Source organism: Ambystoma mexicanum, chromosome 9, assembly GCF_040938575.1.
Source record: "Ambystoma mexicanum isolate Mex_15411 chromosome 9, UKY_AmexF1_1, whole genome shotgun sequence".
Classification (NCBI taxonomy): Eukaryota; Metazoa; Chordata; class Amphibia; order Caudata; family Ambystomatidae; genus Ambystoma; species Ambystoma mexicanum.
Window position 1 is genome coordinate 946,409,320 of NC_090931.1, and position 25,250 is coordinate 946,434,569.

Below are 25,250 nucleotides of genomic sequence, written 5' to 3' on the forward strand. Positions count from 1 at the left end.
CACTTCTTACCTGCAATCTACCGCTACATCGCCACGTGCGCCTTCCACCCCAACTACATCGCTGAGGGTGCTCCTTACCTGTTGCCAGCCGCTACAACGCTGGGCACGCATCTTAACTGCTGCCAACCGCTACATCACTGGGTGCGCATCTTACCTGATGCCAGCCGCTACATCACTGGGCGCGCATCTTACCTGCTGCCATCCGCTACATCGCTGAGAGCACTTCTTACATGCAACTCATCGCGGCCGGAGTGGGACTCCTCCTCCTACCTGGATTCCATCGTGGTCAGAGCCAAAATCTTCTTTCTCACTGACATTCCATCAGGATCAAATTCGGAGCCTTCATCCTGCAACCGCGAATCTTCATCGAGAATCCGGACGCCATTCTTCATAGTCGGCCTGCATCTACGAGGAAATAAGAACTCAACAGGTTAGAACTCATATGCATATCGAACGCATGGCCAAATCATACAAAAGTCTAGAGTTCTCTTGTAAAGACCAACTTAACTGCCACTGTTGAAACTCCATCAGCCTCTAACAACTTCCAGACTCTCTTTGGTCCTGATTTACTTCTCCGTACCTATGGAAGTGGAGTGAGACATTGCAAGAATAATTATTAGACGAAATACAGACAGTCTAATTGAACAATAGTTATAACAAAAGACTTACCTTCAAAGTGGATTGGTCGCAGCTGGTCTGGATCAACACTCCCATGGACCAGTGAAGCAACTTGGTCCATCTAACATGCCCCTGCTAGGATAAGCACATTACAAAACTACAGGTGAGCTTATATGGGAAAGCGCCTGCACACTGTATTTTGGCACAAAAGGGCTGGGGGAAGTCGCGATATCCCCACTCCATTTTCATTGCCTCTCCTCTTCACTCAGGGGAAACACTCATCTCCTGAGCCGCAGGTCCAACCACTATCTGGATGGGAATGCGATTCCGAGGCGTCAAGTCAAGGGAGGGCTCCAACCGTGCCCCAACACCCCCACATAGACCAGGTGAGCATAACAGAATGCGAAGCCTCTCCAAATTTCCACCTGGGCGTTATGCAAAGTTCTGAAACCGACCAGTTAGCCCAACTATTGGTAGAGCTATGGGCTGAGATGCATGCCTCAAGACAGGAGACTAACTCCCTGAGGAGAGACCTTATTATAGCCCGAGAACGAACAGATGATCTGGCAAGACAAATGCTTCAGGCACACGCGGACAGGTCCCGTTGCCCGGAATTACACCAACTCCGTTGCTGCAGCCCTCACCACCTATACAGGTGGTACTCCCGGGGGCGTGTCCACTTGCTCCACCCAAACGCTTTTTTGGCGACCCGAACAAATACGCTATGTTCATGAATCAGTGCCGCCTCCACTTTTTGTGTCGACCAGGAGCCTTCCTTAATGACAGTGCTAGGGTGGCCTTTGTGCTTTCTTATTTGGGAAGCTGCGCAGCTGATTGGTCCATACCATTAGTGACTCAGGATGATCCTATACTTCAGAACTTTGCAGAATTCCAATGGGAATTGGAAAAGCTGTTTGCCAGACACACTCAAGGGCAAGCATTAGACAACAAACTACTGTCTCTGAGGCAAGGAAACCATGATATATTGATTTATATTGCCACCTTCAATCGCCTCGTAGCACAGACCAACTGGCCGGATGAGAAAAGGACCCACTGTTTTAATGGGGGCTTTGTGGTGAGTTAAAGGACATACTAGCTCAAGTTGTTAACCCACCCGAATGCTGTGCAGACTCTATCAACCTAACTGTGCATTTAGATCACTGGTTACAAGACCAAAAAATTGACCTCTCAAGAGCCCAAGGGTGATCAGTCTACATAAGGCCCCGGGACATTCAGACCAAGGGTCATGAAACCCCTGAACCTTTGCAGCCAGGGGGGCTCCTATTTCGAAGGTTGAAAGAGAAAAAAGAAGATAACAGCGGCTCTGTTTATGTTGCGGAAAAGATGGACATTTCTTACGGTATTGACCTACAAAACCCCCCAAGAAGGTAGTAAGTGCCACAGACAATGACAACAAAGACAAGGAACAGGAGCTGGAAAACTCAGATGCCCGGCAAGTGTAGAGGTCCGCTTGTCGAGCGGCATCAAGAAAGTTGTAACGACCTCACACCTGGTCATTCCAGTATTAATAGCCCACCCCCAACAACCATCGAGAGTACATGCTCTACAAGCCTACATCGATATTGGTGCGGTGGGAAATTACTTCGATCAGGGGTTGGCTGCACGGATAGGCCTTCGGCTTCAGCAAAAACCGCACTCGGAAAAGGTCACTGCTGTGGATGGCTCTCAGCTGTCTTCGGGGCCAGTAACTCAACAAACCGACGAGGTATTGCTGACATGTCAGGATGGTCACCGGGAAAGCATTTCATTTGATCTCATAGGGGACCCCCAGTTTGGGAATGTCGGGCTCATTGCCTTCCGAATATCAAGACTTTGCAGATGTGCTCCAAAAGGAACAAGCCAACACCCTATTACCACACAGAATTTACGATTGCCAAATCGATCTGGTCCCTGGGGCACAAGTTGCCTGCAGCAGAATCTATGCTCTGACTGAGCAGGAAAATCAGCATCTACGAACATATCTTGATCAGTATGTAGCTAATGGGTTCATCCGCCCATCCAAGTCCCCAGCCTCCTCAGCTCTCTTCTTCGTACCAAAGAAAGAAGGGGATCTCAGGACCTGCATAGATTATAGGGCGTTAAACCAGATTACCATAAAAAAACAGATATCCTCTGTCACTCATTCCTGAGCTACTCAACCAGGTAAAGAATGCTCAAATCTATACAAAGTTAGGTCTACAAGGAGCTTACCAGCTGGTCAGAGTGAAAAAAGGCAACAAATGGAAGACAGCATTCCGAACCAAATATGGGCTTTTTGAGTGCCAGGTTATGCCTTTCGGGCTATGCAATGCACCAGCCGCATTCCAATTCTTTATGAAAGACCTACTCCATGAACTGCTAGACGTCTGTGTCCTTGTTTATATCGACGATATCCTCATTTATTCGGCATCCAATGAGGAGCACATGGGCCATGTAAGAGCCGCTTTGGAAAAGCTACGTAAGAACCAATTATTCGCCAAACTAGAAAAATGTTTTTTTACGTTACAGAAGTCGAGTTCTTGGGCTTTATGCTTACCCCACGAGGGGTACACATGGATACTCGTATAGTGGAAGCAATCCTTCAATGGCCATCTCTGACATCAATCAAAGGAGTGCAGAGCATACTCGGGTTTGCCAATTTATATCGGCGGTTCATTCCGGGATTTTCACAAATCGTCCACCCTCTCACCTCTTTGCTTAGAAGGAATAAGACGTTTTCTTGGAACTCCGACATTGAAAAGGCATTCCAGGAATTGAAATCGGCTTTCACTTCAGCCCCAGTTCTCCGGCATCCTCGACCCAATCTACCTTATGTGATTGAGACCGACGCCTCCAATGTGGCCATGGGGGCGGTGTTATCACAGAGACCCAGACACCGGACAGTTACATCCTATAGCATTTTGGTCCTGTAAGTTTACAGCACCTGGAAAGAACTAGGCTATAACTGACAAAGAACTATTGGCAATCAAAGGAGCCCTTAAAAACTGGAGACATTACCTCCTGGGGCTAGGCATACTGTCACCGTTATCACGGACCATCGCAATTTGCAGTATTTAAAGACAGCCAAGGCCCACTCATCTCATCAGCTTCGCTGGGCTCTCTTCTTCGTGGAGTATGATTTCATAATCACGTTCCGACCTAGAGTCCGGAATGGAAAAGCTGATGCTCTGTCACGAATGGGCGATAACCAGGACGCATTCATACCATCAGAACCAGTACCCATTATTACGGAGGAACAAATTCAGAACCAGATTGCAGTAACCGCATGTTGGGAAGAATTAAAGACCGACCTCCAATCGCAAATGGACCAAACCCCCCAACAAGAATGTTTGAATAAGGGAGATCAGTAGTCTGTCATGGACAACTTACCCTATTTTCAGGGGAGACTATACATTAGGGATAAAGAAACCCAAAACAAGATCATTGCAACTACCATGACTAGTGGAGAGACACCCCGGGATTACTAAGACACGGGCCAAGATCAGGAAGAATTATTGGTGGCCAACTTGGAGAAAGGATGTGGCCCAATTCATTGTGACCTGCGGAGTCTGCGCACAGAAAAAATCTAAAAAAACCCAGCCCTGCAGGATTATTACGTCCCCTAAGCATACCACCGATTCCTTGGCATACTTTGTCCATGGACTTCATTACAGACTTACCTCCTTATGACGGCTTCAACACCCTTTTAGTAGTAGTGGACTTATTCTCTGAAATGGCACACTTTATTCCACTAAAAGGACTTCCTACTGCTGGAACCCTGGCCACTTTGTTCCTGGAACAAGTAGTCAAATGACATGCTCAGTACTGATATCTGATCGGGGAACACAATTTGTCTCAGCCTTCTGGAGGAATTGTTGCAAGATCGCGCAAATTGACCTCTGCCTTTCTACCAGTCACCATCCCCAGACTGATGGTCAAACTGAAAGGACTAACCAGACGCTGGAGCAGTACCTAAAGTGCACGCTGAAACAGAGCGAAGGATCCTGGAAAGATGTTCTTTGGCTAACGGAATTTGCTTACAATAACTCTATCCACACTAGCACGGGAAAAACCCCATTCTACATCTTGAATGGTCGGTACCCACGGACATCTTCCTTTGACCCACTTGATGAGAAATGCTAGCAATTATCTCCCTACATAAGACTATTACTCAATCCCTCAAGGCAGCAACCAAGAGCTTAACCAAAGCCAAAGAACAACAAAAGAAGTTTGCTGACCGGCATAGAAGGGAAGCTCCACACTACCAAATTGGAGACAAAGTATGGTTAGCAGCGAGAAATATCCCGCTAAAAGGACCTCGGGTCTTCCGCCCCAGGTATCTTAGGCCCTATCCTATCAAAGCCATCATCAACCCAGTCATGGTAAAGCTAGAGCTTCCTGACAATATGCGCATCCACCCTGTATTTCACGTTTCTCTCTTAAAGCCTCTGAAGCCGGAGACAAGAATTACACAACCACTGGAACCCGAAATTATCGAAAGAGGACCTGAGTATGAGGTTAAGGACATCTGGGACTCTAAAATAGTGTGGTCAAAACTGTACTACCTAATCGACTGGACGGGTTATGGACCTCAAAAAACGCACTTGGGAGCCTGTGGAGTTTATCAATGCGCCTCGGCTAATCAGGCGGTTTCATCGCAATAACCCCATCAAGCCTGGACCAGGGAGAAGATTGCCCATGAGAGGGGCCTTGCGGGGGAGTGCTGTCATGGCCACTAGTCGAAGGGCCAGTCCTTCCTCATCCCCAGGGTCCCATTGGACCCAGTCCTGGCGCCTCTGGCACCAGGCTCATGTAAAAGTGTGCTCCGCACACTCTATGCCAAGGGTGGGTGCACCTGGGCCGGGCGTGGCCATAGAACAGAACTGGAAGACATGTGCTACAGTCCCAAAGAAGGGCAAGGTGGAGCCAGTAAGCGGGACTAAAGGGAGGGGCCTGAGCCAGCCTATATAAGGCCAGCCCATCCACGTGCCTTCGCTTTTCGTTATTCTGCTTTCAGCAGTGTAACGCTCTCCGCTGGGCTTACCTGTGCATCACTGGATTCCTGCAGCCCCATCCTGAAGATATTCCTGAGAGCACTTCTTACCTGCAAGCTAGGGCTACATCGCCACGTGCGCCTTCCACCCCAACTACATCGCTGAAGGTGCTCCTTACCTGTTGCCAGCCGCTACAACGCTGGGTGTGCATTTTACCTGCTGCCAGCCGCTACATCACTGGGCGCGCATCTTACCTGCTGCCAGCCGCTACATCGCTGAGCGCGCATCTTACCTGCTGCCAGCCGCTACATCACTGAGAGCGCTTCTTACCTGCAACTCATCGCGGCTGGAGTCAGACTTTTCCTCTTACCTGCATTCCATCACGGTCAGAGCCAAAGTCTTCTTTCTCACCGGCATTCAATCACGGTCAAAGTCAGAGCTTTCATCCTGCAACCACGATCTTTATCGAGAATCCGGATGCCATTCTTCATAGTCGGCCTGCATCTACGAGGAAATAAGAACACAACAGGTTAGAACTCATATGCCCATCGAACGCACGGCCACATCATACAAAAGACTAGAGTTCTCTTGTAAAGACCAACTTACTTGTCACTGTTGAAACTCCACCAGCCTCTAAGGTCTTCTGAACTCTCTTCGGTCCCGATTTACTTCTCCGTACCTATGAAAGTGGAATGAATAATTATTAGATGAAATACAGACAGTCTAATGGAACAATAGTTATAACAAAAGACTTACCTTCAAAGTGGATTGGTCGCAGCTGGTCTGGATCAACACTCCCACGGACCAGTGAAGCAACTCGATCCGTTCTACAAGCCCCTGCTAGGATAAGCAGGATGGATAGCTCAACATTACAAAACTACAGCTGAGCCTATATGGGAAAGCGCTTGCACACTGTATTTTGGCATGAAAGGGCTGGGGGAAGTCACTATATCCCCACTTCATTTTCATTGCCTCTCCTCTTCACTCAGGGGCAACACCCATCTCCCGAGCTGCAGGTCCAACCACTATCTGGAGGGGAAGGCGATTCCGAGGCATCAAGTCAAGGGAGGGCTCCAACCATGCCCCAACACCCACTCGGAGACCAGGTGAGCGTAACAACATCCAATCCGGGAGAGGGGAGGTCAAGGGTGGAGGGGTACCAAAACTATCCCAACCAAAGGTATTGTGGGAGAAGGGACAGTTACCCTCCCCGTGCTCAACCTAGGGTAGACCAAAGAACCCTGTAACAGCCAGAGCAGGTGTCCCAACTGGAGCGCCAAGTCCAGAACTTGGCACAGGATCTGGGTCGCATGTTGAGGGCGCAGCAAAACCCTCAAATGAACATGGCGACTCAGAACTCGTCAAATCAAGGTCTGGTGCTCCAGAGCAATGATGGGGAGAGAGCCCCGACAACCCCCGGTTCCCAGGGAGGAGACACAGGGCGAAGGGGGGTGTAAAGCCTTAGAGGAAGTTTCCTTCTCCACTTGTGAAAAGCCCCTGAAAACCCAGGAACCGGAACCAGAATCTCCTGCCCCCGAAAGTCTGCAACCTTAGGAACAGAGGGTGGGTAGGAGAAATAAAGAGCCTAAAAAAGCCCATTTTGTGGAGGAGGTTCAAATCTTCCAATTTGAAGGAGAGGGTCTTCAGAGGATTCTGGGAAAAGGATCTTCTCCTTCAGGGATGGGGGAACTCCTCCCAAAGAAAATTGGGTCCCAAGAAATCCTGATCAAGACTGGGTAGATGTGGGGACTGAGTTAAAACCGCCCAACATTGAACCCCAGATTGACCAGTAAGAAAATCATTGTGTTCAAACCAATTCTGCTCACTGCCTCCAAAAAGAGGGTGGGGCAGCCCAGAATCAGAACCAGGGGAGCCCAAAACTCCCCCCATCACCAACTGTCACCTTTTTATTACAGGTTCCCAAGATCCCAAACAAAATCCTGCCCAAATCACCCCTCTGTCAGAATCCAGAGCAAAGAAATGAACCCACCAAAAAATGTGCATTATCTTTGCCCCCTTGAGGAGAAGGAGGGAAGATTTTATGCCTCGGTCCAAACACAGGGGCAATGTACATTTTTGGCACTGGCAGACACTGGATCCCAAGCCACGCTTCTGTCAAAAAGGACCTTTGATCAGCTGAATTTGGGAAGGGGGGAGAAATACCAAATCCCTCTCACCCCTCTTCCCAGACAACTTCAGAACTTCGATGGGAATGAGATTCCTGTCGAGGGCACTGCAGATTTAGACATTAAAATTGGGCGACACAAGGTGAAGCACCCGGTCATAGTTGTAACTCTAGAGGGCACACCATGTTTACTAGGGAATGACATCCTGCGTAGATTGTCCCCCCTAATCGACTGTGGAAACAAGGTCTTCTGGACCCAGACTAACCGACCAATAAAATTAAAACCTAGTGTCAACCATGTTAGTTTAAATGGCACATGCCACATGGTTGAACAAAAACCTGATCAAATTGAATTCCATTTCCAAAATAATCAAATCCCTGACGTGACAGCAATTGCAGTAGGACAACAAACTGGTGATGGGAAGTCCTCTCTATTTCTGAAAATCAACCTTCCTTCCAGTCTTAAGCGGCATTTACTCTGAGATTCTATACAAATTTACAATCAGAAAATCCCACTACTATAGTCCAAAATGATGAGAAATCAGCTCAGAGCTTGGCTGACATTCAGAAAATTGGAGAACAGTTGTTCATCCCTATTCAGTTAAATGAGGGGAAGGACTCCCGAGTGTGCGTGAACAATGGTAAGAGCTTCATCAGCGAAGCCATGTTCCGAAAACTCCCAAAAGATCCAGCCATTCCCACATTTAGATTGATAGACAAATCGGAAATGGACCGGGAAACACCCAATTCCAAACATCTCCTGCCTAGCAGGTGTATGCTCAAATTGTCCATAGGCAACAAAAGCATAGTCCATAATTGTTGGGTCGTGCGAGATGTCCCTGCTGCATTTTATTTAGGCAGTGACATTCTCAATCGCTTTGCCATTAGTTTGGACCTAATAAACTTCAAAGCCTGGTCCTGATTAGCGGGTAATCCCATGGACTTTGATGACCCAGAGAAAGCATTTTGGTCAGATCAAGTGCTGCCATATGCAGTTGAAATTCAGATTGGAGAGAAAGTCACCATCCCAGAACGGACCCGACAATTCTCACTTGAAGTAAAAATTAAAAGAGGACAGAAACTGAAAGATCCTGACGCCTATGTTCATCTCAATGCCCATTTCCAACAGCAAGGGTTGGGGTTAAACCCAACACCACTAGTCAATACAGAACACAACACCATTCCAATAGAGGTGGATAACAGCGACCTTAGGAGTATCACTCTGGGCGCAGGCACCATTATTGGAATGGCGGTTGATGACCGACATTTTTCCATAGATTTAGGTAACGAACTGGTAGGACCAATCCCCAATGACTGTTTTGACAGTGATAGTGACAATGACACAACACCAGACAGGATCTTCACCCGGCATGGGGGGAATTTCCTGGTGTACTCTTCCTGCCCTTATGGTATGGAAGATGTGACCTGTGACTTCAGGAGGGATGAGGTGATCTTTTGAGTCCACCAGGACTGCCTTCTCCACCTGAAGCCTTCAGTCCAAGTCAGTACTTTGACCAGGGATTTACCACCCATCTGGAGGAGGCCAGTGAGATAGCCAAACCAGAGGTCTTTCCGGGCTTCAGGCAGATGGTTGAAGAGAGTGTCAACCTAGCTGATGCATGTGAGATTCTGGAGCAAAAGCAAACATTGAAACACGTTTTCTTAGATTTTCAAGATCTCTCTGCAGTGGACTCATATGACTGTGGTCACACCGACATCCACATAACAATTGCCACGGACCCTGGCATGACTCCAGTGTTTGTGAAGCAATATCGCTTGCCTCTCGCATCAATGGAGTCCCTTACTGAAATAATGAAGAACCTTGAGTCCCGTGGGATAATTCGTCCAGTCCACAGCACCTTCAATAATCCGGTGCTGGGGATTTTGAAACCAAACGGCCAGTGGAGACTCTGTGCTGACCTAAGGGATCTCAGCACACAGGTCCCTACTCCCCTATGGCCTCTTTCTTACATTGACCAAGGGCTGGCCCAGATCCAGGGGTCAAAGATATACACTGCCATTGACCTGTCCAATGGGTACTGGACTGTACCTCTCATTAGGGAGGACCAATACAAGCTGGCCTTTACCTTTGGGGCAGCAGTACACTTGGACCCGGACTCCCTTCGGATACATCAACTCCGGCAATGAATTTAACATCTTTCTGCATAAGGCTGGAAACCCATAACCCAAGGATCGACTGGCGACCCAGAAAGCTGACCTTTCCCCAAGAATGCACCAAGAGCTGCTACCACAGGGATGTGAGGAGATTACAACACAAGGAGAAACCCATCCTGGGAATGTCGGGCTCATTGCCTTCCGAATATCAAGACTTTGCAGATGTGCTCCAAAAGGAACAAGCCAACACCCTATCACCACACAGAACTTACGATTGCCAAATCGATCTGGTCCCTGGGGCACAAGTTCCCTGCAGCAGAATCTATGCTCTGACTGAGCAGGAAAATCAGCATCTACGAACATATCTTGATCAGTATCTAGCGAATGGGTTCATCTGCCCATCCAAGTCCCCAGCCTCCTCAGCTCTCTTCTTCGTACCAAAGAAAGAAGGGGATCTCAGGACCTGCACAGATTATAGGGCGTTAAACCAGATTACCATAAAAAAACAGATATCCTCTGTCACTCATTCCTGAGCTACTCGACCAGGTAAAGAATGCTCAAATCTATACAAAGTTAGGTCTACAAGGAGCTCACCAACTGGTCAGAGTGAAAAAAGGCAACAAATGGAAGACAGCATTCCGAACCAAATATGGGCTTTTTGAGTGCCAGGTTATGCCCTTCGGGCTATGCAATGCACCAGCCGCATTCCAATTCTTTATGAAAGACCTACTCCATGAACTGCTAGATGTCTGTGTCCTTGTTTATATCGACGATATCCTCATTTATTCGGCATCCAATGAGGAGCACATGGGCCATGTAAGAGCCGCTTTGGAAAAGCTACGTAAGAACCAATTATTCGCCAAACTAGAAAAATGTTTTTTTCACGTTACAGAAGTCGGGTTCTGGGGCTTTATGCTTACCCCACAAGGGGTACACATGGATACTCGTATAGTGGAAGCAATCCTTCAATGGCCATCTCTGACATCAATCAAAGGAGTGCAGAGCATACTCGGGTTTGTCAATTTATATCTGCGGTTCATTCCGGGATTTTCGCAAATCGTCCACCCTCGCACCTCTTTGCTAAGAAGGAATAAGACGTTTTCTTGGAACTCCGACATTGAAAAGGCATTCCAGGAATTGAAATCGGCTTTCACTTCAGCCCCAGTTCTCCGGCATCCTCAACCCGATCTACCTTATGTGATTGAGACCGACCGCCCCCATGGCCTCCAATGTGGCCATGGGGGCGGTGTTATCACAGAGAGACCCAGACACCGGACAGTTACATCCTATAGCATTTTGGTCCCGTAAGTTTACAGCACCTGGAAAGAACTATGCTATAACTGACAAAGAACTATTGGCAATCAAAGGAGTCCTTAAAAACTGGAGACATTACCTCCTGGGGGCTAGGCATGTTGTCACCGTTATCACGGACCATCGCAATTTGCAGTATTTAAAGACAGAGCAGGCCCAATCATCTCGTCAGCTTCGCTGGGCTCTCTTCTTCGTGGAATATGATTTCATAATCACGTTCCGACCTAGAGTCCGGAATGGAAAAGCTGATGCTCTGTCACGAATGGGCGATAACCAGGACGCATTCATACCATCAGAACCAGTACCCATTATTACGGAGGAACAAATTCAGAACCAGATTGCAGTAACCGTCTGTTGGGAAGAATTAAAGACCAACCTCCAATCGCAAATGGACCAAACCGCCCAACAAGAATGTTTGAATAAGGGAGATCAGTAGTCTGTCATGGACAACTTACCCTATTTTCAGGGGAGACTATACATTAGGGATAAAGAAACCCAAAACAAGATCATTGCAACTACCATGACTAGTGGAGGGACACCCCGGGATTACTAAGACACGGGCCAAGATCAGGAAGAATTATTGGTGGCCAACTTGGAGAAAGGATGTGGCCCAATTCATTGCGACCTGCGGAGTCTGCGCACAGAAAAAATCTAAAAAAACCCAGCCCTGCAGGATTATTACATCCCCTAAGCATACCACCGGTTCCTTGGCATACTTTGTCCATGGACTTCATTACAGACTTACCTCCTTGTGACGGCTTCAACACCCTTTTAGTAGTAGTGGACTTATTCTCTGAAATGGCACACTTAATTCCACTAAGAGGACTTCCTACTGCTGGAACCCTGGCCACTTTGTTCCTGGAACAAGTAGTCAAATGACATGCTCAGTACTGATCTCTGATCGGGGAACACAATTTGTCTCAGCCTTCTGGAGGAATTGTTGCAAGATCGCGCAAATTGACATCTGCCTTTCTACCAGTCACCATCCCCAGACTGATGGTCAAACTGAAAGGACTAACCTGACGCTGGAGCAGTACCTAAGGTCCATGCTGAAACAGAGCGAAGGATCCTGGAAAGATGTTCTTTGGCTAACGGAATTTGCTTACAATAACTCTATCCACACTAGCACGGGACAAACACCATTCTACATCTTGAATGGTCGGTACCCACGGACATCTTCCTTTGACCCACTTGATGAGAAATGTCAGTAATTATCTCCCTACATAAGACTATTACTCAAACCCTCAAGGCAGCAACCAAGAGCTTAACCAAAGCCAAAGCACAACAAAAGAAGTTTGCTGACCGGCATAGAAGGGAAGCTCCACACTACCAAATTGGAGACAAAGTATGGTTAGCAGCGAGAAATAGCCCGCTAAAAGGACCTTGGGTCTTCCGCCCCAGGTATCTTAGGCCCTATCCTATCAAAGCCATCATCAACCCAGTCATGGTAAAGCTAGAGCTTCCTGACAATATGCGCATCCACCCTGTATTTCACGTTTCTCTCTTAAAGCCTCTGAAGCCGGAGACAAGAATTACACAACCACTGGAACCCGAAATTATCGAAAGAGAACCTGAGTATGGGGTTAAGGACATCTGGGACTCTAAAATAGTGTGGTCAAAACTGTACTACCTAATCGACTGGACGGGTTATGGACCTCAAAAACGCACTTGGGAGCCTGTGGAGTTTATCAATGCGCCTCGGCTAATCAGGCGGTTTCATCGCAATAACCCCATCAAGCCTGGACCAGGGAGAAGATTGCCCGTGAGAGGGGCCTTGCGGGGGAGTGCTGTCATGGCCACTAGTCAAAGGGCCAGTCCTTCCTCATCCCCAGGGTCCCATTGGACCCAGTCCTGGCGCCTCTGGCACCAGGCTCATGTAAAAGTGTGCTTGGCGCACTCTATGCAAGGGCGGATGCAGCTGGGCCGGGCGTGGCCATAGAACAGAACTGGAAGACACGTGCTACAGTCCCAAAGAAGGGCAAGGTGGAGCCAGTAAGCAGGACTAAAGGGAGGGGCCTGAGCCAGCCTATATAAGGCCAGCCCATCCACGTGCCTTCGCTTTGCATTATTCTGCTTTCAGCAGTGTAACGCTCTCCGCTGGGCTTATCTGCGCATCACTGGATTCCTGCAGCCCCATCCTGAAGATATTCCTGAGAGCACTTCTTACCTGCAAGCTACCGCTACATCGCCACGTGTGCCTTCCACCTCAACTACATCGCTGAGGGTGCTCCTTACCTGTTGCCAGCCGCTACAACGCTGGGCGTGCATTTTACCTGCTGCCAGCCGCTACATCACTGGGTGCGCATCTTAACTGCTGCCAGCCGCTACATCGCTGAGCGTGCATCTTACCTGCTGCCAGTCGCTACATCACTGAGAGCGCTTCTTACCTGAAACTCATCGCGGCTGGAGTCAGACTTTTCCTCTTACCTGCATTCCATCACGGTCAGAGCCAAAGTCTTCTTTCTCACCGGCATTCCATCACGGTCAACGTCGGAGCTTTCATCCTGCAACCACGATCTTCATCGAGAATCCGGACGCCATTCTTCATAGTCGGCCTGAATCTACGAGGAAATAAGAACACAACAAGTTAGAACTCATATGCCCATCAAACGCACGGCCACATCATACAAAAGACTAGAGTTCTCTTGTAAAGACCAACTTACTTGTCACTGTTGAAACTCCACCAGCCTCTAAGGTCTTCTGGACTCTCTTCGGTCCTGATTTACTTCTCCGTACCTATGAAAGTGGAATGAATAATTATTAGATGAAATACAGACTGTCTAATGGAACAATAGTTATAACAAAAGACTTACCTTCAAAGTCGATTGGTCGCAGCTGGTCTGGATCAACACTCCCACGGACCAGTGAAGCAACTCGATCCGTTCTACAAGCCCCTGCTAGGATAAGCAGGATGGATAGCTCAACATTACAAAACTACAGGTGAGCTTATATGGGAAAGCGCTTGCACACTGTATTTTGGCATGAAAGGGCTGGGGGAAGTCACAATATCCCCACTCCATTTTCATTGCCTCTCCTCTTCACTCAGGGGCAACACCCATCTCCCGAGCTGTAGGTCCAACCACTATCTGGAGGGGAAGGCGATTCCGAGGCATCAAGTCAAGGGAGGGCTCCAACCATGCCCCAACACCCCCTCGGAGACCAGGTGAGCGTGACAACAGCCCAATCCGGGAGAGGGGAGGCCAAGGGTGGAGGGGTACCAAAACTATCCCAACCAAAGGTATTGTGGGAGAAGGGACAGTTACCCTCCCCGTGCTCAACCTAGGGTAGACCAAAGAACCCTGTACCAGCCAGAGCAGGTGTCCAAACTGGAGCGCCAGGTCCAGCACTTGGCACAGGATCTGGGTCGCATGTTGAGGGCGCAGCAAAACCCTCAAATGAACATGGCGACTCAGAACTCTTCAAATCAAGGTCTGCTGCTCCAGAGCAATGATGGGGAGGGAGCCCCGACAACCCCCGGTTCCCAGGGAGGAGACACAGGGCGAAGGGGGGTGTAAAGCCTTAGAGGAAGTTTCCTTCTCCACTTGTGAAAAGCCCCTGAAAACCCAGAAACCGGAACCAGAATCTCCTGCCCCCGAAAGTCTGCAACCTTAGGAACAGAGGGTGGGTAGGAGAAATAAAGAGCCTAAAAAGGCCCATTTTGTGGAGGAGGTTCAAATCTTCCAATTTGAAGGAGAGGGTCTTCAGAGGATTCTGGGAAAAGGATCTTCTCCTTCAGGGATGGGGGAACTCCTCCCAAAGAAAAATGGGTCCCAAGAAATCCTGATCAAGACTGGGTAGATGTGGGGACCGAGGTAAAACCGCCCAACATTGAACCCCAGAATGACCAGCAAGAAAATCATTGTGTTCAAACCAATTCTGTTGACTGCCTCCAAAAAGGGGGTGGGGCAGCCCAGAATCAGAACCAGGGGAGCACAAAACTCCCCCCATCTCCAACTGTCCCCTTTTTATTACAGGTTCCCAAGATCCCAAACAAAATCATGCCCAAATCACCCCTCTGTCAGAATCCAGAGCAAAGAAATTAACCCACCAAAAAATGTGCATTATCTTTGCCCCCTTGAGGAAAAGGAGGGAAGATTTTATGCCTCGGTCCAAACACAGGGGCAATGTACATTTTTGGCACTGGTGGACACTGGATCCCAAGCCACGCTTCTGTCAAAAAGGGCATTTGATCAGCTGAATTCGGGAAGGGGGGAGGAATACCGAATCCCTCTCACCCCTCTTCCCAGACAACTTCAGAACTTCGATGGGAATGAGATTCCTGTCGAGGGCACTGCGGATTTAGACATTAAAATTGGGCGACACAAGGTGAAGCACCCGGTCATAGTTGTAACTCTAGAGGGCACACCATGTTTACTAGGGAATGACCAAATTGAATTCCATTTCCAAAATAATCAAATCCCAGACGTGACAGTAATTGCAGTAGGACAACAAACTGGTGATGGGAAGTCCTCTCTATTTCTGAAAATCAACCTTCCTTCCAGTCTTAAGTGGCATTCCACACTGGAAGGGAATACTCTGAAATTCTATACAAATGTACAATCAGAAAATCCCACTACTATAGTCCAAAATGATGAGAAATCAGCTCAGAGCTTGGCTGACATTCAGAAAATTGGAGAACAGTTGTTCAACCCTATTCAGTTAAATGAGGGGAAGGACTCCCGAGTGTGCGTGAACAATGGTAAGAGCTTCATCAGCGAAGCCATGTTCTGAAAACTCCCAAAAGATCCAGCCATTCCCACATTTAGATTGATAGACAAATCGGAAATGGACCGGGAAACACCCAATTCCAAACATCTCCTGCCTAGCAGGTGTATGCTCAAATTGTCCATAGGCAACAAAAGCATAGTCCATAATTGTTGGGTCGTGCGAGATGTCCCTGCTGCATTTTATTTAGGCAGTGACATTCTCAATCGCTTTGCCATTAGTTTGGACCTAATAAACTTCAAAGCCTGGTCCTGATTAGCGGGTAATCCCATGGACTTTGATGACCCAGAGAAAGCATTTCGGTCAGATCAACTGCTGCCATATGCAGTTGAAATTCAGATTCGAAAGAAAGTCACCATCCCAGAACGGACCCGGCAATTCTCACTTGAAGTAAAAATTAAAAGAGGACAGAAACTGAAAGATCCTGACGCCTATGTTCATCTCAATGCCCATTTCCAACAGCAAGGGTTGGGGTTAAGCCCAACACCACTAGTCAATACAGAACATAACACCATTCCAATAGAGGTGGATAACAGCGACCTTAGGAGTATCACTCTGGGCGCAGGCACCATTATTGGAATGGCGGTTGATGACTGACATTTTTCCATAGATTTACGTAACGAACTGGTAGGACCAATCCCCAATGACTGTTTTGACAGTGATAGTGACAATGACACAACACCAGACAGGATCTTCACCCGGCATGGGGGGAATTTCCTGGTGTACTCTTCCTGCCCTTATGGTAAGGAAGATGTGACCTGTGACTTCAGGAGGGATGAGGTGATCTTTCAAGTCCACCAGGACTGCCTTCTCCACCTGAAGCAATCAGTCCAAGTCAGTACTTTGACCAGGGACTTACCACCCATCTGGAGGAGGCCAGTGAGATAGCCAAACCAGAGGTCTTTCCGGGCTTCAGGCAGATGGTTGAAGAGAGTATCAACCTAGCTGATGCCTGTGAGACTCTGGAGCAAAAGCAAACATTGAAACATGTTTTCTTAGATTTTCAAGATCTCTCTGCAGTGGACTCATATGACTGTGGTCACACCGACATCCACATAACAACAATTGCCACGGACCCTGGCATGACTCCAGTGTTTGTGAAGCAATATCGCTTGCCTCTCGCATCAATGGAGTCCCTTACTGAAATATTGAAGAACCTTGAGTCCCGTGGGATAATTCGTCCAGTCCACAGCACCTTCAATAATCCGGTGCTGGGGATTTTGAAACCAAACGGCCACTGGAGACTGTGCTGTCCTAAGGGATCTCAAAACACAGGTCCCTACTTCCCTATGGCCTCTTTCTTACATTGACCAAGGGCTGGCCCAGATCCAGGGGTCAAAGGTATACACTACCATTGACCTGTCCAATGGGTACTGGACTGTACCTGTCATTAGGGAGGACCAATACAAGCTGGCCTTTACCTTTGGGGGGCAGCAGTACACTTGGACCCGGACTCCCTTTGGATACATCAACTCAGGCAATGAATTTAACATCTTTCTGCATAAGGCCATGCCCGACTTGGGTGAAAGGGTTAACCTGGCCTATGCAGATGATGTTCTAATCAGAAGCTCAACTGTGGAGGAACACATAGCGGAGATCTGTTATGTTCTGACATAGTTGAGGGCTGCCGGAGCAAAACTCTCTTTCCGATTGGCACAGTGGTGCAGGACCCGTGTCAATTTCTTGGGGCATGAGATAACTCCTGAGGGTGTCTGTCCCCAGGAAAAGAAAGTAGAAGCACTCCAGAAAATAAAAGACCCCGCAACTCTGTGGGAACTAAGGAGCCTCCTTAGACTGACTAATTACAGCAGAAAGTTAATTGAGGATTACGCAGAGATCACGAGACCCCTGATCCATTTGTTGAAGGGGGGATCAAGTGGGAGTGGGGTCCAGAACAAGCCGAGGCAGTAAGACAACTCAAAAGAAGCATCTCACAAGCGCCTTCCCAAGCTTACCCTGTCAAAATCAAGGAGTTCTTCTTGGAGACACGGTTCTCAAATACATGCTTGACTGCAGTATTATATGAAAAGCATGGCAAGGTCAATAAAGTAATCTCCTTTGCGAGTAAGACTTTATCCTCTATGGTGGAAAAATTAAACGATTGTGAGAAGGCACTCCTGGCAACGGTGTGGGCATTGAAGAATTACCGCCCGTTTATCCAGGGGGAACACATCATAGTGGAGACTCTACAACAGCATCTGCAATATCTTCAAAGTGACAGAATCCGGGCCGGAAATGTGAGTAATTCCCGAATTACTTCCTGAATTCTGTCAATGCAAGACTTTCCTGTGGAGGTCAGATATGGCCAAAACAAGAAGAGTCCCCTCGAGCAAGGTCTGGCTGACTTGCATAATTGTGCAATTCTTGAGGACGAAAGTCTTAAAATCAAGGACAACATGGAGGCATACCTTAATTCCCCACACAAAGTCTGTGAAGAAGACAAGTGTGAGGGAATGCCCACTGTCTATGTGGATGGGTGCTCCTACCATGTTGACAACAACGGGGAAAAGGAACTTGTGGCAGGCGTGGGGAATGCATGGGTGAATAATGCCCCAGAACCCTCCGCTGGGTACAAAATCGGTCTCTGAAGTAGGCAAGTGGCAGAGCTGATGGCTGTGCATCAAGCCATCCTCACTGCTGTCCAACACCAACTCCACGAACTGGTCATAATCACTGATTCAGATTATGTACGGAACGGGTTCGTGAAGCACCTGGTTAACTGGAAAACCAGAGGCATGCTATGTGCTAATAATAAACCATTAAAACACGGAAAATTAATACAACATATTTATGATCTGGTCACCTCGAATGGGATGACCATCTACTGGAAAAAGATTAAGGGTCATTCTAAAGTAGAGGGACCAGACAAAACTTGAAATGACCTAGCTGATCAGCTGCCCAAAACTGAAGCCTTCCAAGGGGATCTACTTGAGATCGATTCTCTGTTGGGGGAAATCCAGGTCAATGCTATCACTCGGTCCCAGACAAATGCTCACAATTAACTCTCAACTGCATAATGGAGTAAGGAGACCCCAGATGCTAATTTGATTACGGCTCAAAAAGGGGATCCAATAATTGGTAAATTTTATGAACACATTGAGGACCCTGAGAACTTTCCCCTGACGGATACCGATTACATTGGGATAGAGGACTTCAGGGTGTTGATGAAATGTCCAAAAATGTTCAGAATCCAAGACGGTTTGTTAGTGAGGAAATCTATATCTGGCCATGATCAGTGGGTGGTCCCTACCTCATTCCGAAGCCTGATGCTAAGTCACGCCCATGATGCTGCCACAGCCGGACATCAGGGGTTTCACATGACATTAGAAATCTTGCGAGTGGTTTCATACTGGCCACACATGGGGCAGGACCTCGACCAATACTTGAAGGGGTGTCTTGTGTGTGCACAATTTCAGCCAACATCACTCACACACCATGCCCCCCTCCAGAAGAGGGGGATGACACTGCCTTGGTAAGATTTGCAAGTCGATTTTATCAGACCCATGATTCGCTCCTCTAGGGGAAAAAAGTACATGTTGACCATAACATGCTTGTTTACTAAATGGGTGGAATGTCTCCTGGCCCCAAATTGCAAGGCAGAAACAGCAGCTGCCCTGATGATCAATCACATCTTCTCGCGTTTTGGACTACCCCAAAGGATTGAGTCAGACCGAGGTAGCCACTTCACCAGTGAAGTGATGACAAATATGTGGGAGATACTTGGGGTAAAAAGGAAAGTACACATTGCCTACTGGAAGTCCTCCAGTTGAGAGGTACAATAAAACTATTGTGCGCATATTAAAAAAGTTTGTGGCAGATTCTGGGCCAAATTGGGAGATTCGATTACCCCTTGTCCTGGACGAAGGATGGTGCTACCCCAGCATCTGCTCTATAGAACCCAAGAACAGACCTTGAGAAATGTCTCCACAACTCATGAGTATTTTGAGAATGTGAGAAAACACCTTCTACATGCTTTTGCCTATACTCAGTGGAATGTAGAAAGATCTGCAGACAGTATGAAGACCTACTATGACCTTAAGACAACTAAAAAGGAATATCAAAGACATAAAAGAATTACTAAATGTTCACTGTGTATGTGCGAGAAGAGTGTTTAGACTATTAGTGAACATAGATGGGGAATATTACCAATTGCAATCAATGCAAGTGTCTTTCCCACTGCTGACATCCCCAGATGATGTGTGGACACAATAGTGAGAACATTTCCATAACCATTCTACGTTCTATCTTCTAGCATCTGGACTAAGAATCATGCCAAGAATCACCAAGGGGGACCACTCGGGGACCGGGAGGAAAGACCCAAGGAGCCCAGAGTGCTGCTCCATACTCTCAACCAGAACCAGCAATACTCCCAAGCAGAACCAGCAATGAGAGTGGGTCGCCTCAAGCACTGACTGGAGAAGCGACAGAATTTCTCCACATAGACAGAAAAGAACATCCCAATCTCCCGACTTCCCCTTGATGGGAGGTAAAACCATGTCGGGAGGGGGGGCTCTGTGGGATGTATTGACCCACTTTTCTGTGCTATGCGGCACCACCCTACTAGTTATGGTGCAAGAAGCAGCAACAATGGCGGCAAAACTCTTGTGCATGCCAAAACCTACAAAAACCGCGTCCTGCAACACACCAAAAGAATGGATGCACAACCTGCCTCCCATGTGCATGTGTGGTGTGATAGAGCACACACTGCAGAAAAGATGCCAATGGGCTCCATCACCAGCATACAGAGTGCAGAGGGAGAAGCAACACTTTGCAATTGAAACTCAAAAATGTGCCTACAAATGACATTTGCTTTGGTGCTAAAAACTCCAAAATGCCTCTAACACAGCACTTCTCAACATCCAAAATCTTGCTTGGCGCTAAAATTAATGTAATCTTATGAAGCATTGCGAACATACAAGTCCTAAATGTGAAGAGAAAAACATTTCTTCAAGAAAACTGGATTGTCTGTAAACTGACAGCCCCTGTCAACATCTGTGTGCAGTACCTTGGGCTACCTGTGGATGACAGCTGCCAGAGGAGCCCCTGATGAAACTGCAAAGTATTAAACTAAAAGTCTGCTGGCTTAGCAAACAGAAAAAGGATTGTTGCTAAAACCAATACAGATCTTAGTTGTGTTTTTGATCCCACAGATTGAAAGCTAAGAAAGTAATGTATTTATGTGATTTGATGCAATAAGTTTGGTTTTGCTGGATTTTAATTGAGAATAAATTAACCTGGCTGAGCTGCAAGAACTGGAACAGCAGGTTTCTGCCAGGGGGAGGGAAGATCCTCTCAGCAGAGACTCACTGGCAGATGCTAATTGTAGGTTAGCCCAGACTTTTGTCTACAGAAAGAGAAGGAACAATGGCAGAGCTTGAGCTCAGGAAACGGAGGTGTGATGGGAGTCGTAAACTGCTCCTGGAAGGGACTTCCAAGAGGAGGGGGATGTTCTGGGACTGCAGGGAGAGACAAAGGGGCAGGGCCATTTGCTGTTTAGCATGAACAAAGAACAATTTTTAAAGACTCTAAACTAGAAAGAGCGTCCTCCAGTTCAGGCACAATTAACCCTGCAGACAGGACAGGAGGAAACGGCCCCCAGAGCGAAGTGCACGGGCAGGAACATACTGCTGGAATTTTTGCTGCAGGTTCCCTGGGCCGACATCATAAAAGACACGATGCACCAGACAGAGACTTAAAAAGGACCCGCTTTGCCACCAGGAGCCAATGAAGTGATCTCAAAACAGGGGACATGTGTTCCCGGAACAGAGTGCCCATGGCAAGGCGTGCGGCCAAGTTCTGAAGAACCTGCAAATGCTGTATCAGGTAGTCTGGCTTATCCAAATAAAGAGAGTTGCAATGGTTGATCTTACTTAGGACTAAAGCAGAAACCACTGGAGCTCGTAACTGGATAGGAATAAATGGAAGGACCTTCTTAAGAATTTTCAATTGAAAATGGCCAGATTGACAGACCGAGCCAACCTGAGGGGCCACAGACAGAGAAGCACTCAAGCTGGATGGTAAAAGCATCAAGGAAGTAAGGCAAAGAGAAGATAAGGACGAACAGGATAGAAAAGATAGAGAGCGAGAAACGTGGTTGAAAGAAGATGAGCATAAAAGTAAGAGCAAGGAGCGATACGAACAGATGTATCAGGAGGAGCAAGAGAAAAAACAGGAGCAGGCAGAGCTTCAAAGAAAGTACAACAATAGGCAGAGAGCAATAGAAGATAGGGATAGAAAAGAAAGGAAGTGAGAGGGAGAGGACGAGGAAGCGCAGAAATTATGGGACAAAAGGATACAAAGACAAAGCGAAGAGGAAAGGATATCAGAAGTGAGGAGAGAAGAGCGAAGACAAGCAGAGGAGAGAATTAGAAGGGAGATGAGAAAATGAAGAGAATTAGATGAAGAGTTAGAACAAAGAAGGAGACAGCAGGACTTTGATATTAGTCTTGTTCGTAAGGAACCAGTAGAGCCAAGGCCAGCAATACGATGGGACAGAATAAAAGAGTTTCTTCCATTAAAGGGAGCAACGTCAGGGGCACCCAGAGTAGTATTGGAAGAAGAAAACCTTGATATAGGAAGCATCTGAGACAGGATCGATAAAGCCTATCAAGAATTAAAGGAAGGTAGCAAATCTGGAAACTGAGGGAAGGGCGATCAGTCCCTAGTATTCTAATCGTGAAGCAAAGAAGAAAATCCATTTATCCTCGAGCACAGAGCCTTATCCTTAAGCAGACTGAACTTAGATAAGGGTGAAGGGGATGAGAGTCATACTTGTTGGAGACTAAACATGTCAGATGAGGAAATAGAAGCCTTCCTTGGGGAAGAGGGAGGGAGTGCGTGTGCCCCCGAGGGAAGCCTGAAGATGGACAAAGAAGTAAGATGGTCTGATCTAGAGCAACCTAAGCATAGGACGCCAGATCCCATTGCATATCCAGAGCATCCCAGAGGACGATCGTATAGCAAAAAAAAAGAATCACTGCCATATATGAGCAGGCTAGGATTGCTGCCATCAAGGAGATGTACAGGGCGATTGTCCCTGCCATGGATAGACAGATGATGGGAGCAGACTGCTGGTTAGGGTTTACGCAGTTTCTCTTATTGGGGGAACAAGACCACAGAATATTCCATTGCCATAGATGGATAAGGATAATTTAGGGTGTAAGCTCCTGAGTTTGATTTCGGGTGCTGGAAAATGGATAAATGAGTTAGAAAAAATTACAGGAGGAAACACACTGGCCATAGGGGACATTAAGGGTCTCTTGGCAGCTATTCTTGGGGAGAGAGTTGATGACATATGGAGGATTGCAGGCTATTGACGTGTGACAGCACAAAACACAGTGCACGACAGAGCACCATTCAATAATTGTAGAGGAGATGTTTGGAGGGCTCTTAGCATGCAATATACCGACACATCAGATATGGGTGCATTCATAACACGTAAGATGAAGGAAGATGAGGACCCTATTGCTTACATTCAGAATATTCAAGAGCATTGGCAACTTGAAACGCATGAGCCATGGGAAAAAACTGTGGCTTTATTCTATTACATTTTATGTCAGGGGTTACCCGAGCAACTACAGAGTCCAATGAAGAAACAAGTGGGAATGGAAGCAAAGCTGTGGGCTGAAATAAAATTGATGATAGTGCATCACTGTCAGCTATTGCAGGATAAAAAAGGGAGGAAAGATGAGACTAGGAAAATTGAGGAAGCCAAATTGGTTCAGATAAAATGGTCAGAATTTGCCATGTAAGGGGGGGTATTGACGAGCAGAGAAGGATTGGGAATGCAGCAAGCAGTGGGTGCATCACAGGTGAATAATCAATGCCCGATGAACCAAGGAGGGAATGGGTTCATGCCATGAGAGGAAGGGGTGGATTCCAAAACAATCAAGGTGGGTTTCAAAATGCGCAGAATGCAAAAAGGATTCAACCAAGGGGAACTAAGTCAGGTGGCCTACCCCTGTATGTTGGACTTGTGGGATGACAGGACACAATGCACGCATAGGTGGGCTCCAAGGGAATGTTTAGAATAGCCAATTCTCAAGAGGGGGACAGTTTATCCTCCACCATATAACACACAAACTAGGGAAGGGTTTTCCCAAGATCAGACAGTTTATCAGACACAAGCACCGCAAATGAAACAGACACAGCAACCAGAACAAGTGCAAATAAATACATTGCAAGTGTAGTCGTAACACGCCCCCATGCAGACACATCAGTATGCAAATACGGGACAATTACTGACACTTAGAAGAGGAGGTGCCACTGTGGTAGGAGGAACTCCTTTCACAGGTACGGGGGTATGCATGTACCCACAATACGTCAGCTCACAGGGTGACTTGATGTGTTCAGTACTAGAAGTGACACCAAAACCCCAAGGAGCAACCAAGGGTTGATGTGAGGATAGGAGGCAAATCTTTAACATTTCTAGTAGACACTGGGGCTAATCGTTGATATATACGAGAGGGAAAATATCCAATGTTGCGAATTGCCATGAATGTTCAAGGGTTCTCTGGAGCTACGAGTCGAGTTCCTTTTACTGATGAATTACCAGTCTCTATAGGAGAATGTGACATGTCTGTTCCATTATTGTATTCACAACAAACACCTGTTAACATTTTAGGAAGAGATTTGATGACAAAACCTACCATGACGATTTCATTTACTGACGAGGGAATAATGTGTTCCACTCCCGGAACACACTACTTAAATATGGGCAAATTCATATTGGCGTTCACAGGGCAAATGGATCTGTGAGGAGTTCCAGTAGAGCCAGAGGTTTTTCTTTATGGGGTGGGCATTTTACTAACACGGCTACCTGTGGTAGTGGGGAAGACTCTGAGGATACCTGACAAATTCTTGTTCAGAACACAGATACCTATGGACGAAGAGGTGGGACAGACTATAACTCTAGAGTTAGAAACAGTCATAGTACGAAGGGAAATACCGATGCTCGAAGGAACGGATGATGAGGGTAGACCATGGAGGACAGTAATAGCTCTCAAAGAAGGGTGCAGGTTGACTGACATTACTGATGATATGTTTAGAGAAGACCCAGCAGATGATGAAGTAGTATTCTTTATGAGCATTACATACTGGATAAGAAAAGAGAAGAGGGAAATCCCACAGCGAATGGCAATAATGCGGCAGCATCCAGCATTTTTTCAAGAGGACTTGGAGAAGGTGCCCAGCGCCCTTGGGACTGCAGGCCCTTATGCCGTAGGATTATTAAACGGAATAGGTGACGTTAAAATAAAGCTGAAGTTGGGGCAATTTTACCTTGAGCAGGACAGTACCCCTTGTCTCGAGAGGCTGATGTGGGTATATTCAAAACCATTTCAGCATTGATGAAACAAGGTATTCCTAGTGCCATCAAAATCATC